Source organism: Colias philodice, chromosome 5 (genome assembly GCF_061535455.1).
Source record: "Colias philodice isolate Cphi_HAF_F1 chromosome 5, ilColPhil1 Martin Lab GWU primary, whole genome shotgun sequence".
Classification (NCBI taxonomy): Eukaryota; Metazoa; Arthropoda; class Insecta; order Lepidoptera; family Pieridae; genus Colias; species Colias philodice.
The window spans coordinates 2,906,633-2,922,650 of NC_143090.1; the positions used below are offsets into that span (position 1 = coordinate 2,906,633).

At 32.7% G+C, this 16,018-nt stretch overlaps 1 protein-coding gene across 31 annotated transcripts in view; it reads right to left on the reverse strand.

The window, feature by feature from the left end:
• Positions 1 to 16,018, reverse strand: part of LOC149488327 (uncharacterized) — a 302,595-nt gene that overhangs the window by 153,969 nt on the left and 132,608 nt on the right. The gene's annotated exons all lie outside the window — the stretch shown is intronic.

The following is a 16,018-nucleotide window of genomic DNA, read 5'->3' on the forward strand; positions in this document are numbered from 1 at the left end:
ACGTCTTTTTTTCTTGGTAGATAGGGAAGCGCTTGACCACAATCTCGCCTAATGGAAAGCTAAGATGTGGTCTAAGATGGTACGCGCTTCATTAATAAAATAATAAACTGTTATGAATTTACATCATATCGTAGCATACATACATATTTTAAACAGAGATTATTTACACTATTTGAAATCAATAATATCAAAACATATTAGCTTTCTGTAGAAATATAGGCTATAGTAGACATATTTTCTATTCAAGGCAATTTTTATCAACATTCTAATTCTAATTTATTATTTTTTATTTGTTTAATAAAATATTTAATGAATAAAAAACAAATACGTTTAATGTGTTTATTAAAACAATTTGATTTACAACAAGCCCTGTGTATATACAGAAGTTAAATAATAAATAAACATATTAACGCTAATTGAAACACGTCTATGTAAAATTAATACAAATATAAAAAATCTAATCTTGAGATTATTTCATATAATTTTTGAAAAGATTCATTAACTAATTAATATGAAACATTGTATACGCCAATCATATTGTAAGTATAATACTTCCAAGAATATTTAACAAAGTTAATTTTAATAAATCCAAAAGGTGCATCTTCAAATCGCAACAATACAACATAGAGTAAAATCAAAAAACATCCTCAATTTTTATAATTTTTTGAAACCTTAGTAAAAATTTTGCGAAAATTTTCCAACTTCAATATTCAATAAAAGGCTCCTTTGGTAACATTATTAGAATTCGATAATATTACAATCAATACCATCTAAAAATACGAACAACTCTTAAAAACGTGGAATGTTTCACACTACTAAACTAGATATAAAAATATGTATTCTCCTTAGTAAAACGTTTTGCTAAACCTTGTTCTTAAAAGCACTATAAGGCAGTAAAAACTTCGCAATCACTTATAATAATTTTGGACTCTATTTCTATGATCAATATTCTGCTACAGAATGTTTAATTTATGGGTAGTGGTAATTATTTCCAAAAAAACGATACGACAAAACAATTTTTTAGTAGGTAATCAGTAAATTTTGATTTTTGATTATTTTTTTTTATATACCTCGTGGTCCTCATCTAAACGAATACTGTACATTAAAATACCCATCCTTTCCACTACAGAATCATAATTTAAGAAAACACTTATAAATAACATTACTTAACTTATCAACAAAAAATAAGCTTTGCGTCTTGTGTCTCTGTCTCTTTCACGAACTACCCTCATGTGAATGAAATGTTTGTTTAACATTAGCAGTAGAGTAAAATAAGAATTAAAATTCATGTTTTTTCTTAGAGTTAAGCTCAATTGTACACCAAACTAAATCTATATTAGGTATGTAAAATATGTGTATGATATAATATCTTCTGAGAAAAACACGCTGTTGCCTATCTTTTCAGGATATCTATTCGTATGTGTTTCCTAACACATTATAATTAAACAATTAATGAAAGTACTTTAAATTCGATCAAGCTCTTGGTAGTCAAAAATTGTAAATTGCGCACGAGAGAGAAAGAGAGAGTTGCATACATTATTCCGTGTGAAAGAGCAAGACGCAGCATAGCAGCAGCTGCTGAGTGCGCGTGCGCTTTCCCCATGTGATAGATAAAGACAGACAACCCTACGCACTGTATATCAAGATTCATTTGGATTAGAATTTTGGCATTTGTTGATGTCTATAATTTTTTGTTTATTGTAAACAACAAAAAATATATAAAACGGAAATAATATTAAACCAAACTTACTTACTTCATGGTTTTGCGATATTCGACATTGTATTTCTTATCTAGCACAATCACTTTCTAGTAGCACTAATCGAGATAATTTACATAACTCGGTAGAATAAAAAAAATTATGTTACCAACCTAAAATAACCTAAAAAAACTTTTTGAATTGTAATTTTACTTGTAATAATTATTATTATTAACAAAACTATTTCATCTTCTTCCTAGTGAGATTAATAATTTGTACTCCAAACTTATTCTCGCGCAGAGTTGAATTTCTAAAACATGTAAATTTCGCATGTGCGATCGCTTTCATTCATGCTTACCCCACAGCAGCTGTTATGCTCCGTCCTTCTCTTTCACACGCAACAATAAACACGTTTCCTTCTAACACATACTTAATAAAATCAATATTAACAAACAACCACATAACTTTTTCAAAAAACTTTGTTTAATCCGCACCTCATTCAAACACCAAACAGCACAACATCAAACAAAACATAACTACAGGGTGTTCACAAAACGGGTACAATACAGTCAGTTATGCGAATGCAGTCCAGTAGTCGACACGACAACGCCGTCTATCGTTACAGCTGATGCCTTACACTTCAGCTTGTGTTTCTTGGAGCAGGTCCAGCGGATCCTATTGCCCATGAGCGAGCGTGAGTGCCTGAAGAACTTGTGCCCCCCTATGTAGATGTTGGTCGACTCGCGGCAGAATCGCGCGCGTAGTATCGCGTGCATCAACTCTGAAAGGACAATTTTATTGAGCGTTGTTGTTTTTTAACGTTATACAGGGTGTGCGAAGCGAAGAATTGTTGACATGGAATCCAAAATATGTGAATATACGAGACACACATTAAAATGAGAAAATCTTGACAAATTAATATTAAAACTCAACAATAGCGTAACATCATGTTTATTGGTAAATGAAGTATGTATGTTAGGAGAAACGGATCATTTAAAAAAACTGTTTATGGTAACTATTTTATTAATAAAAATTCCCAAATAATAATTTACACAAGCCAAATTATAATCACTACATAGTATAAAACAAAGTCGCTTTCCCTGTCCCTATGTCCCTATGTCCCTTTGTACGCTTAAATCTTTGAAACTACGCAACGGATTTTGATGCGGTTTTTTTTAATAGATAGAGTGTTTCAAGAGGAAGGTTTATATGTATAATAACATCCATTAAATAGTGGAGAAGTACTGTTATTTTTGAGGTTTCTAATGTGATGTCGTAAAAAATTACATTTCTTCCGCTTACATTGCAAACGCAGGCTGAACCCTACGAGTTTTATCAAAATAATGTACTAAGTATTATACACATTGAAAATGTCTATAGAAAAGTCCGCGATGGTATATGTCTATCTCTTATGGATAACCCACAATAACTTTTTTTTGTCATTTACTTTTTACGACAAATAATGGCTAATTTTCGAAGCGATTTTAACCAATACAGCATTAATCCTTAACCAATTAAATACCTTCAATACATTGTTCATTTAATATAGATCTATATGGGCCTTTACACCGTATGATTTAAGTGAATATTTTCGAAGATATTACAGATTTAAAAATTGCGGGACGTAGGCGGCGGTACCGGCCGGCCGGCCGCCCGGCTATATAGGTACCTATTTTATACCCGTGTGCGAAGACGGAGCGGGCCGCTATGTTTTTATATACAACGTTCACAGTTTTCCTGTAGTTTATTTAGTATCAGCATTGCACCCGTGCGAAGCCGGGGCGGGTCGCTAGTAATTTATATAATAAGAATTCTGAATAAGAGAAGAAAAGTAATACTTTGATTTGAATTTTAAGGAAAAGATACTGATCAACATGACGTGATTAAAAATTTATTAATCACAGAGTAAACATATTTAGGCACACTACAATAGACTCATAATGAAATAATAATAAAAAGTAAATAATTTCCTTTAATCGTTATTCTTATGTTCAGAATATAACTTACCAAATAATTCCCTCGTTTAAATTATAATTTTAATATAAAGGGTGAATAAATTTTACATATATCACAATTAAAAGATAATAATAAAAAATAACACATAATAAAAAACTAATAAATAAATATTAAATCTTTAGATAGGTACATAGAGCGTAAATTCACGAGGTTCGTGCTTAATAATTTATAATTTTAATAAATAATATATTTTCATTAACTTTATTTACATATCGAGATCAAATAAATAGGATATTTTCAAGTACTTTACCAGGTATAGAGTAGATTTATAAAATACTGTTATATTTTAGCTGAACTTAAAATTATTACATACACGGTACACCGCAATTACTTATTTGAAATTATAAATACAACATCGATTTTTTTTTTATTTTATAAATTTTGTGGGATACTTTAAGAGTACTCCTGAATATTTTCATTCTATTTTTTAAAATTTATTTTAAAGTTAGTACATATCTCAAGGCAGTGTCCACATAAAGCACTCATTGATCGTAGAATTAAAACTGAATTCGAGACTATAAAAACATCACAGCATCAATACTGTTCAGTTATACTTGAGAAGCTATCTTGTTGTCTCGATTTATCACTACATAGTATAAAACAAAGTCGCTTTCTCTGTCCCTATGTCCCTTTGTATGCTTAAATCTTTGAAATTACGCAACGGATTTTGATGCGGTTTTTTTAATAGTGATTCAAGAGGAAGGTTTTAGTATATAATTTATTAGGTATTAGACAAAGCGGGCGAAGCCGCGGGCGACTATATAACTTAAATATCTATTTATTGCTTTCAAAAGAACAATTCACAAGCTATCGTGTTATAGAGAAACGAATTTATTGTAAGTAATTTGTTAATTATGAATAAACTCAAAGAACCACTTAGAAATTCATCAGTAGCAAGCTTACCTAGCCGACATGTTTATTTACGGTGTATAAATAGTTAAGCGGGCTACTGACATACCTGCCGCAGACAATCTCGCTTGCTCGGCAGTCGGAGAAATTTAAGCTGTTCTCAAAATTGCCCCTGCTTGCCCATACACATCACAATTAAGGAGCCAATTAAGGGTGCAATTCCAATACTGCACCTGCTGCAGGTATGTGAGTAGCCCGCATTATCTATCATGTATAAAACAAAGTCCTTTGCCGCGTCTGTCGGTTCACAATAGATTCATAAAAAAAAAACTATTTTCACCAACGCATATAATTTGCGTTGGTGAAAATCGTTTTAATGCTTCTCAAGCAAGTTTCAAACAGCGCAGGCGAAAAGCTAGCAATTCAACTAGTGTGTATGTACAGTCCGGGTCCGTATGATAATATTATCAATAGTAAGTACAAAAGCAGTACATCCAATGCTCTTCTTCACACACCTCCACCGCACTTTGACACCTTCGTTCTGGTGGACTGTGAACCGGTAGCCGTGCATGTCGAGACACCGCTTACCAGATGCCGTGTAGCCGAAGTAGGCTATAATAAAATGTTATTTTAGTATAATTTATATTCAAAATTATTGTTTGTGCTCAAAAATTTATTGTCTAAACTCTAAAGCATCAAGTTCAGAATTTATTACGTGTGACAAAAGGGTCATTTCGTATTTTTATGAGAAAAATTATGGTAAAAAATTCATGTACTGTAAATTTTGAATCTAAAAGTATTTATTTTTAAATTATTTGTGTTTAAATCTAGGTTTAACTTCTGTTATTTTGCGTTAACAATTAAAATAAAAAACAACGTTAAAAAAAAACGTTTTATTTTTAACCCTTTACAAATTTTAAAATATTTCAATCATATAGATTTAAAGATGTTTAATATTTTTTTTATTCTTTTCTTTATTCCTATTATTAAAACCCAATTAGAATTAAATTTCAAAAGAAAAGTAAAACAAAACTAAAAGTAAAACAAATGCAATACTTACATTAAAACTTATTATTAATAATTACACTAAACTTAAATATACCCGTTATTTAAAGTGAGGTTAAACCTACGTTATATTTGTGTTTATATCTCATACAAATAACAATTAAAGAAAAAAATCTCATTTATGACTAATCTAAATTGACATTTCAATTTATAAACCTTATTACTTACCAAAAAACATGCATTATAAAAATATACTTATATATTAATCGACAAAATATTCGAAGTCAACATAAATTAATTAGTTATTTAAGAGGAGGCTCCCTAAATTTTATGTGAATTTGCATTAATATTCTGAAACAGTCACACATGATTTAGTTTCGAGCTCGGACGCGATCAAAGAGCGCACGCGATATTCAACTTTATTACGGCTGTGTTAGCGTCTAGCACCGTAGCGGTCTAATCGGTCTCTCAGTGCCAGAAATTATGTTAGTGTGCGTCCACACTGAATGCGCGGTGGCGGCGGCCTAGGCGGGCGCGACGAGCGGGCGCTCGCGGTGGCCACACCGACGCGCGAGCTCAAGTAGCGGTTTGACGTTTTTCGGGTGTTGCAAACTTTGGACGATTTGCTATTTTTACTGGACAGTCCGATTTTGAGATGAGATCATTATAGAAGTTGTACACGAAATAAATAAAACAGAGGAATAACGGGTGAATCTTATATGAAGAATTGAGATTATACCCTACAAAATTACTGTGGTGTATATAAGTGTTTTAGATTGAATCGCACTTATAAATAAAGAAGTTTCACTTCAACAATTAAGTATTTACCGCTATTTTACGAAAAATAATAAAGGATATAATATAAGAAGTCGAGCGACAAGACCGAACTGGTTTGATACCCCCGCCTAGGGCATGCACCCGGGTTTACCCGGTTCCGAAAAACCCGGGTAAACCCGGGTTTTTTGATGATTTTGAGAACCGGGTCTGAATAATATGAAACCCGGTTCTCCCGGTTCCGACCAAAATATTAAAATATAAAGTATTATTTATATTTTGCTGCATTATTTTAACAAATTTATTCTATCTGGCAACGTCAGACTCACGTGCATCGCGAATTTTCGTGCCACGCCTCAATCTTGGCTCTATATAACCTAACTATAACCTTAGATGCTATAGGTTTCCTACGGTTGTATTTATTATTATTATTATGAGCCATGGCTGTCCCACTGCTGAGCAAAGGCCTCTCTTCCCTCAATCCATTTCTCCCTATTTTGAGCAATTTTGCTCCAATCTGCTAAATGGGAATCAAGCTCGTCCCGCCATCTTGTTTTGGGCCTGCCACGCAGCCTTTTGTCCTTGTTGGGGATGCACAAATTGGTAATTTTTGCCCACAACTCCTCCGACATTCGGCAAACATGGCCAGCTCAGTTCCATTTCAGCTCAGCAGCTTTATGAGCTACATCGATTATCTGTGTTTTTGAGCACAGTATCTCATTTTGGACGCGATCCGTAAGTTTTACGCCCAAAATACTGCGCTCCATCTATCTTTGCCAAACCCCAAGTGCGAACTTTTGGCGATCAGTCAATGACCAAGTCTGTACACCGTAGGTGAGGATGGGTAAGATGCACATGTCCATGAGTCTTCGCTTTAGTGAAAGAGGCATCTTTCCTTTCATCAGCTCTTTCATCGACCAAAAGCTTCTCCAAGCGTTCTCAATACGTTTACCAATTTCTTTATCCTGTCTTGCTTGGAAAGAAACTATTTGGCCAAGATAGGTATACTCATCGACATATGCAACTGACCCACCCTCGACAATGATGGTGGTTTTGGTGCTATTAGTCATTATCTTAGTTTTGGTCATGTTCATCGTAAGTCCAACCCTAAGGCTTGCATCGCTTGCAACTCTGAGAATGTAGACCAAAAAAAAATTTGGCTTCGAAAATGACAAAATATAATAAAGGCTACAGAAATATTTTTATTAGATTTGTCGTGAATTCGAAAAGTTGTTGATTTTACTGTTTCACTTAATGATCCAGCCATGTTTTTGTTTTTGGTATTAAGCCGAAATTTATATCGAATACTCAAGTCTACGGTCCCTTTATGCTGTGAAGAAGTCAAACTCACAAGCCAACGCATCAAAAGATACAGCCGTAAATGCTGAAACTTTTCACAAATTTCGACATTTACATGGAACTCAAAACCTACAGGGTACTTCTCATGAACACAGAGCCTTGAAATTTGGTAAAAGTAACGTCTTACAACACAGATAAAGGAAAAATTGCTAGAAACATAAATTTTTACATTATAAAAAAATAGGTTTGTTCGGAGCCCTCGGAGTGCGAGTCCGACTCGCACTTGGCCGGTTTTTTGGTTTACAGTTTGCAGTTGATGAATAAGGTTTAAGTTTATATGCGATATTATGATAACAAGGTACTTTTATAAGACTGATAAATAAAGAGAAGTATTGAAATTTTCTTTCTTTATTAATTTAATAAAATAAGGCACAAGCCGCGTAAAATAAAAGGCCCATCAGGTTCTTTTACATTTACTTTTGTTTTATTTCGTATTTTTTTCCGAGGTATTATAAAAGAACCGGGTAACCCGGTTCTACCCGGTTCTGAGCTCGATTTGGAACCGGGTTTCAAAATCTTGGAACCGGACTCGGTTCTGCATGCCCTACCCCCGCCGTCCGCGCATTGGGTCGCTTGCTGACTAGGCCCGTAGTGTGGCCAGAACGCGCGGATAGGAGAGTTTGAAAACTACGCGCGCTGGCTCGCTCATTACCGTCCGCGTCGCACTAGGCTTCCGCCAAAGTCATTTCAATGTGGACGCAAAGGCGCGTTTCATACGTTTGATATTTCGCGCCCGCCGTCGCAACCGCGCTAGGCTCGCAGTGTGGACTTGCACTTAGGGAACCTTCCCTTAAGAAGAAATTATAAATATTTATTTTAAATTTAAATCTACAATATACGAAGGCCGCTTTGGTAGAGTTGAACAAAACATTATTTTACTTAAATCGTATTTATTTCTCTTATAACATTACTTATTATATTACTTATCATTACATGAATGTTTTTGACGATTTTTAATAGAATTTTATTAACGCTAATTGTTAATAGGGAACAATATTAACGTTAATAGGGAACAAAAAACATAAAACATAAAATCAACCATCGCGCCGTGTTAACGTTAACAAATCTATCAATGATCAGTTTGGTCTAACAATGGTCATGGTCATCTCTATATTCGATAACCTCGTGCCCAGCAGTACAGGCAGTGGCCCGACACCCCTTGGACTTCTTGACGCAGACCCATCGACCTAGAGGCCCTTTCCTATCCGTCCTGTAGTTGAACCGATGTCCATCATATAACATTATTGGGTTGCCACGTACTGAACGTAAAAACTGAGCCCGTTTTGTATCTGCAAAATAAAACAATAGGTACACTTAGTAATTAGTTGTAGTCAAAGAAAAATATATAAAGGTACAGTAGAAAGGTAGAGAAGAATATAAAAAGGTATATTACTCAAAACAATTAAGTATTATGATATTTTATTTCATATTAATAATAATAATTCGTTCATTTAGTGATGGTAGGTCGAAATGTGCCCCCCCTGATATTTCTACTATGCGTGGTAGGTCTTTTTCGACCCACCAGCAGCGAGATAGATTAAATTGCTATAACTTTACGAAGACATAATATATAATGTTTTTTGGTTCTGTTGCAATTCCCTCAAACCCAATTTCCTGAGATTGGCTTCGAACAGGAGATGAAATAATGATGATGAAATAAACAAACGAAACTTGAACCACAACCTGAACCGCACTAGACAGTACTTTTAGTAAGGTAATTTACGGGGATAGCAAAATAAAACAAGAATATACACATAGTATACACAATACACATAGTAGTTTTAATTTATTTATGCCTGTCATCAAAACATTTCATACACAGCGTTTGATTACATTTCCTACAAAATTTCTTTATTTTTTTAACTCGTTTTTTCACTTCACTACTAGTGAAGGTCCTCCGCAGCTTCTCATAGCAACCCACACAATTCCTGCGCTTAGTGCTAATCTCAAGGACGTGATCACTTTTCTTTGGTTTCACTTGATTTCCTGAAATGGAATTTTTCTTAATTCCGTGTGATTCATTTACCAATCACTCACAAACAATACTTATTACACAGAACTAAACTTAATATTATTAATATAAAATATGTTTTCAAATAATAATAAAAAGTTAATATAGAATCCGATAGAACTAAGACAAATATAGGTTAAACAGAAAGAACAAAAATAAAAAATGGCTGTAACATCGTAATAAAGTTTTTCAATAGTTAATAAATTTATTTATAACACAATCTTTATGAGTATTTTATTCGAAAACAGACCATTAAAAATTCCTAAATAATATATTTTAATTAAATTGATAAACAAGTATAACATCTAGAAAGGCACTTATTTATTAAAGGCCCATTCAAATTAGAGCGGTATCCGATACCGCCGTGGGTAGCGGTATCCCAATGGCACGCGATTAAATCTCTTACATAGTAAATTATAGAGACTCTAATCGCGTACCCATCGCTATACTCGGAAAGGTACGCGATTAGAGCCTCTATAACATACTACGTAAGAGATTTAATCGCGTGCCATCGGGTTAATCTGAATAGACCTTAAAGAAAATAAAACATACAAAAATTAAGAAAAGAATAATAGAACATTACGTATTTGGAAAACATTTCAAAACTTACAATCGATTTATCAAACATATAAAGTTTTTAATAAAATGCATTAATTTATAAACAAACCTAACATATATATATATATATATATATATATATATATATATATATATGTTCAAATTAGAGCGGTATCCGATACCGCCGTGGGTAGCGGTATCCCAATGGCACGCGATTAAATCTCTTACATAGTAAATTATAGAGACTCTAATCGCGTACCCATCGCTATACTCGGAAAGGTACGCGATTAGAGCCTCTATAACATACTACGTAAGAGATTTAATCGCGTGCCATCGGGTTAATCTGAATAGACCTTAAAGAAAATAAAACATACAAAAATTAAGAAAAGAATAATAGAACATTACGTATTTGGAAAACATTTCAAAACTTACAATCGATTTATCAAACATATAAAGTTTTTAATAAAATGCATTAATTTATAAACAAACCTAACATATATATATATATATATATATATATATATATATATATATATATATATATATATATATACATCTTGCACCATATTTTAATTCATACATTTTAAATATTTAGTAAATGTTTATACAGGGTGTCCCACTGTTGGTATACTAAGCTCAAAGGAGGTTATAGTTTTGCATACGCTGAGTACGTAAAAAATACTTATAAAATTCCAGACGCATTTTTTTTCAAGTAGATGAATTCTTAAAACTCTATATTGTACACCCATAACAAGCAACCCGCCCAATTTTGTCACTAGCACGTGAGCTATCGTTTAAGATTATGTTTTCATAGACAAAATGCTCATACTAGAGAAGCGGTATATGCCGGCTGCGCGAAGCTAGAGAAGAAAACATGGTTTTCAGGAAAAATTTAGCAAAAAAATTTTGACGTAATTTTGTTGTTTAAGTTTTTTTTATGTGATCAGTGTATGCAAAACTACAAGGTCCTTCGCGCTTAGTATACCAATAGTGGGACACATGTAGATATATAACCATCATAAACCAAATAACTATAATACAATACTTCAACCAGTATTATAATTTATAACATCAATGTAATTATCAAATTTAACTGGTTTGTAAACTTTAATTTTTAATATTTTCCTCTTATTTTCTTTTGCATTTCGACTTATTTGTTTATATTGTTAACCTAAAATCAGGCAAGCTAGGGCAATCACTAATATATCGTACAATATAAAGCAAAGCAAAAGTAGTAAATAAAATATAATTCTAGAAGTACAATATAATTATTTCTGTTAAAACATTGCAATTGAACTCTATCTTACAATATTTGACAATGCAATGCAATTCCAACTTAATTTAAGTAAAAAAATTGAACAAAACAGCAATAAAAATAAAAGTACACAACACATTCCTCCAATGAACAACACGATCTCAGCATTATTAAGTAAATAATTGACCATTTCTTGAATACCTATACAGGGGTAATCGCTAAGTGTGCACAGGCGATTATTCCTTAACTATTGCAGATATCAAATAGTTTGGAAAATCCAAAAGTGCACGCCTCATAATTTTTTTTTAATAATTATTTATTAATTATTATTTTTGTTTATTTAATAACAATTAAACCACATCGAATCAGACCCTGAAAAATGAAAGGGTTCTATTCCTGAGCATACTCAAGCGTAAGAGAAAAAAAAAGACTCGATTAGTAAAGTGTTTCGGTCGCTATCGTGTTAACAAGAAAATCCTCCGCACATACAGACACACGGACGTCCAAGACAGAACTTTTTTAAACTGTTTTTTAACTAGTTTAAATAACAAAAATGACATCAAAAATATCATGAATGTTAAAAATAGTGTTTTTTCTTAATATGTGTGTGTATGTATTATCTTACAAGTGCAATGTATGATACATAAAGACATTTAGTCCAGTCTGTGGGGAAATGTAAAAGCCTCTGCTCTACAAAAGGTGGCGTAGAAAATGTTTTGAAACAATATTGTTTAGGTATGAAAGGTTAATAAAAATCCAAGTTTTCGACCTTGACGGACCCAGGCGCTAGCCGCCATCTTGAATTAAAGGTGCTAAAATTAGGTATATTTTAAATAACTTCTCAATTGTTTACTAAATCACAAAAGTGTCTATGAGGGGTTCAAAGAAGACAAAATTACCTACATTTTTTCATACATGATTATTCTGTAAGTCTTAAAGGTAAAAAGTTACAAGCGACGGAAATAATAATATTTACAGAAATCATATAATTTTAATTTTGTTTAAAAATTGTGCAGCAATCTTTTTTTATTATTTTTGATGGCCCGGGCTGGTTAATGGTGGCTTCTTCATTATCGTCGCTGAAATTTTCTGTTTCATTGTCTGTATTTTTAGTTTCCAACCATGAAATTTCGTCGATTAAATTTACTTTTTATTGATAACATTATGAATCGTTCATATCGGATATCTTCTAAGGATTCCTTATCCATGTCCCCTCCGTAAAAAGTTACTAGAAAGCGTGCTCCAGCGTCTTCGATTTCTTCTGGTCATGATGACGAAATTTCATGGTTGGAAACTAAAAATACAGACAATGAAACAGAAAATTTCAGCGACGATAATGAAGAAGCCACCATTAACCAGCCCGGGCCATCAAAGAGAATTAAAAAATGATAGCTGTACAATTTTTAAACAAAATTAAAATTATATGATTTCTGTAAATATTATTATTTCCGTCGCTTGTAACTTTTTACTTTTAAGACTTACAGAATAATCATGTATGAAAAAAATGTAGGTAATTTTGTCTTCTTTGAACCCCTCATAGACACTTTTGTGATTTAGTAAACAATTGAGAAGTTATTTAAAATATACCTAATTTTAGCACCTTTAATTCAAGATGGCGGCTAGCGCCTGGGTCCGTCAAGGTCGAAAACTTGGATTTTGATTAACCTTTCATACCTAAACAATATCGTTTCAAAACATTTTCTACGCCACCTTTTGTAGAGCATAAATACCTACAGACTGGATTAATTTTAAGTTTGAAAAATCAGATGTTTTGCGCGAAGTGACAGTAGTACCCACCTCAACGCTTCGCTTATGAGGCGTGCAAAAACATTAAACTGATATCGAAAGCCCTTTACCTAATGAGTAAAATGACAATAATAACTTTTTAAAAATAAAACGGGAAATATGAAAAAAAATTTTTCATATAACACTCCCATAGAAGTAAAGGGTACACATTAGGTAAAGGGCTTTCGATATCAGTGTTTGATATCTGCAATAGTTACGGAATAATCGCCTGTGCACACTTAACGATTACACCCTGTATATAAGTATATATGTAACCTGATAAGCATATTTAAAACAAGTTTAAGGCATTAATGATTATGATTAAAATTAACTTTAACAATAACATTCCCGTAGAGACTCATGCTGGCTGAACAGCTGGTCGTCGAGCGCTTGATGCAGTGCCACCAGCTCTTCAGACCATACCCTGATGTCTTCTTAAACCGTTGGTTACCAACCATCACTATGGGATTCCCTCGCTGTGATAGACCAAATTTCACTGAAAAAAAAGAATGTTATTACATAAATACTCTATATAACATTGTAGATACGTGAAGCAATTTATAAACAGAAAACACTTTTTTAATAATTTACCGTATTTATATTTATAGTTGCATATCAACGAAAAAAAGATTTTGTACATCGCATCTGCCTTATCAACTAATATACTAAACAATAAATATTTATTTGTATAATTTATCTCTTATAACTGTTTTATAACATACTTAATAGGCTTCATGAATACAATTAATTAATAATTGACATATCTTAACAAGATGAGCAAAGTAATCGATCGAACCAAATAACATAAACATTTATTCAAATCCAATGCTTCGAAAATGCTATAGAAAAGCTTGTACTGTAGAAAATTGATAAACACATTTAAACTATGCCTTTGTAAAAACATATACCATACATAAACATTCGTCATCAAGGATCACATTGATAATCACATAACAATTTCATATGTAGACCAACCTCATAGACAGACTGACGAGTCGGGTCAATATTCTAGCCACTCATGCCAATTACCACACAAATACAAAAACTAATGGTTATGAATATTCTTATGTTTGACGATCACGTCCTCAATAGTAGTGACGGTAGCTCTGCAGCCGGCGCTTGTCCGGCAGCACGTCCACAGTCCACGACGACCGTGACTCCTGTTGTTCCTGTTAAATCTGTAATAGCCTATTTGTATAACTGGCTTCCCGTACCGAGAGGTCGTGAAACGAGGAACTGAAAAATAAAGAGATGCTACATATTGTGGACCTTCCGTAGTTTTGGAACCAGATTACAATGAACGGTGAACAAGGACACAGATATAGAATAGTATGCCTACATAAATCTATATAAGGAAACAGAAAACACACAAAATGAGCTGAGATAATAAACAGATAGATCACTTACCTACTCTATATAATTTTAATACGGTAGTTCTAAAAACATTAGGACTGGAATTTTAGGTAATACAATATTATTACTGAATGTTGAATTATTACTGAAATTAAAAGCATTCAACGTACGAGCAGTAATAGGAATGGAAAAATGTTTTAAGTAAGAGTATTTTTGCAAAATTCAATTATCTTACAAAACTCATTTACTCTAAATATGTCACACAAATTAAAACAGAAACAATAAAAATTCATCCAGACATTTTCTATTATCAATTTAATTCTTGTTATTTATAACAATTAACAAACAACAGCTTGCCGAATTTGATAGACATTTATGTTTTCATTATACACTAGCGGTCCGCCCCGGCTTCGCCCGTGGTACATATTTACGTTTTCTCTACATAAGAACCATCCTCGTACTTCAAGGAATATAAAAAAAAAAAGAATTATCGAAATCGGTCCACCATGGTCCACCCGTTCACGCGTGATGCCGTGAGAACGCGAAACGGGTTTCATTTTTATATATTATATAGATGAGCTTATTATTTGTTCTGAAAAAATCCCAAGAAATGTCGTTGTATAACTCAATGGTTATGAACTAAATTCTTTTTTATAATAATATCTTCTAAAGTGGATATTGATGCACGACATCCATTCGCCACACGAGTACACCTCCAGAGAACTCTACGACCTAGACTTTTAGAATTTTTGTTAAACCTATAGTTTCCCATCATCATTACGGGGTTTCCAAATCGTGATGTTGTGTAATAGGGCACTGAAATCAACATTAATATCTATGAATTATTCACGAAGTAATGATTCCTTTAGGGCTGATTGTTCAATCCTTGGTTAAAACTTATTCGTCGAATAATGTATAAAACTACCATTTTAAAACGTATTCTAATTGCCTGTATTTGACAGTTTACATGACATTTTAATATTATCGTGAAATACTTTATTGGACGGATAAGTTTTAATCAAGCATTGAAAAATCAGCCCTTAAAAAATTAATACCGGCCGAATTGAGAACCTTCTCCTTTTTTGAAGTCAGTTAAAGAAGTACTTAGGTTTAAAACACAATAAAAATAAAAATAAGTTTATGTTTATTATATGTATAGATGCGAATGAACTGAATGATGAACTTAAACGTAGGTATAAAGTTCAAATTTTGTAGGTACACTTAATGAAACACGTCCTAAAAATAGTTCACAGTGGCAATTATTTTAAGAACAATTCAAATGTATTAATTAAAAGGTCCGTCTTTAATTTCTGAACATGTATTCTGGCACAATAAAAAATAATATTCATCAAATAA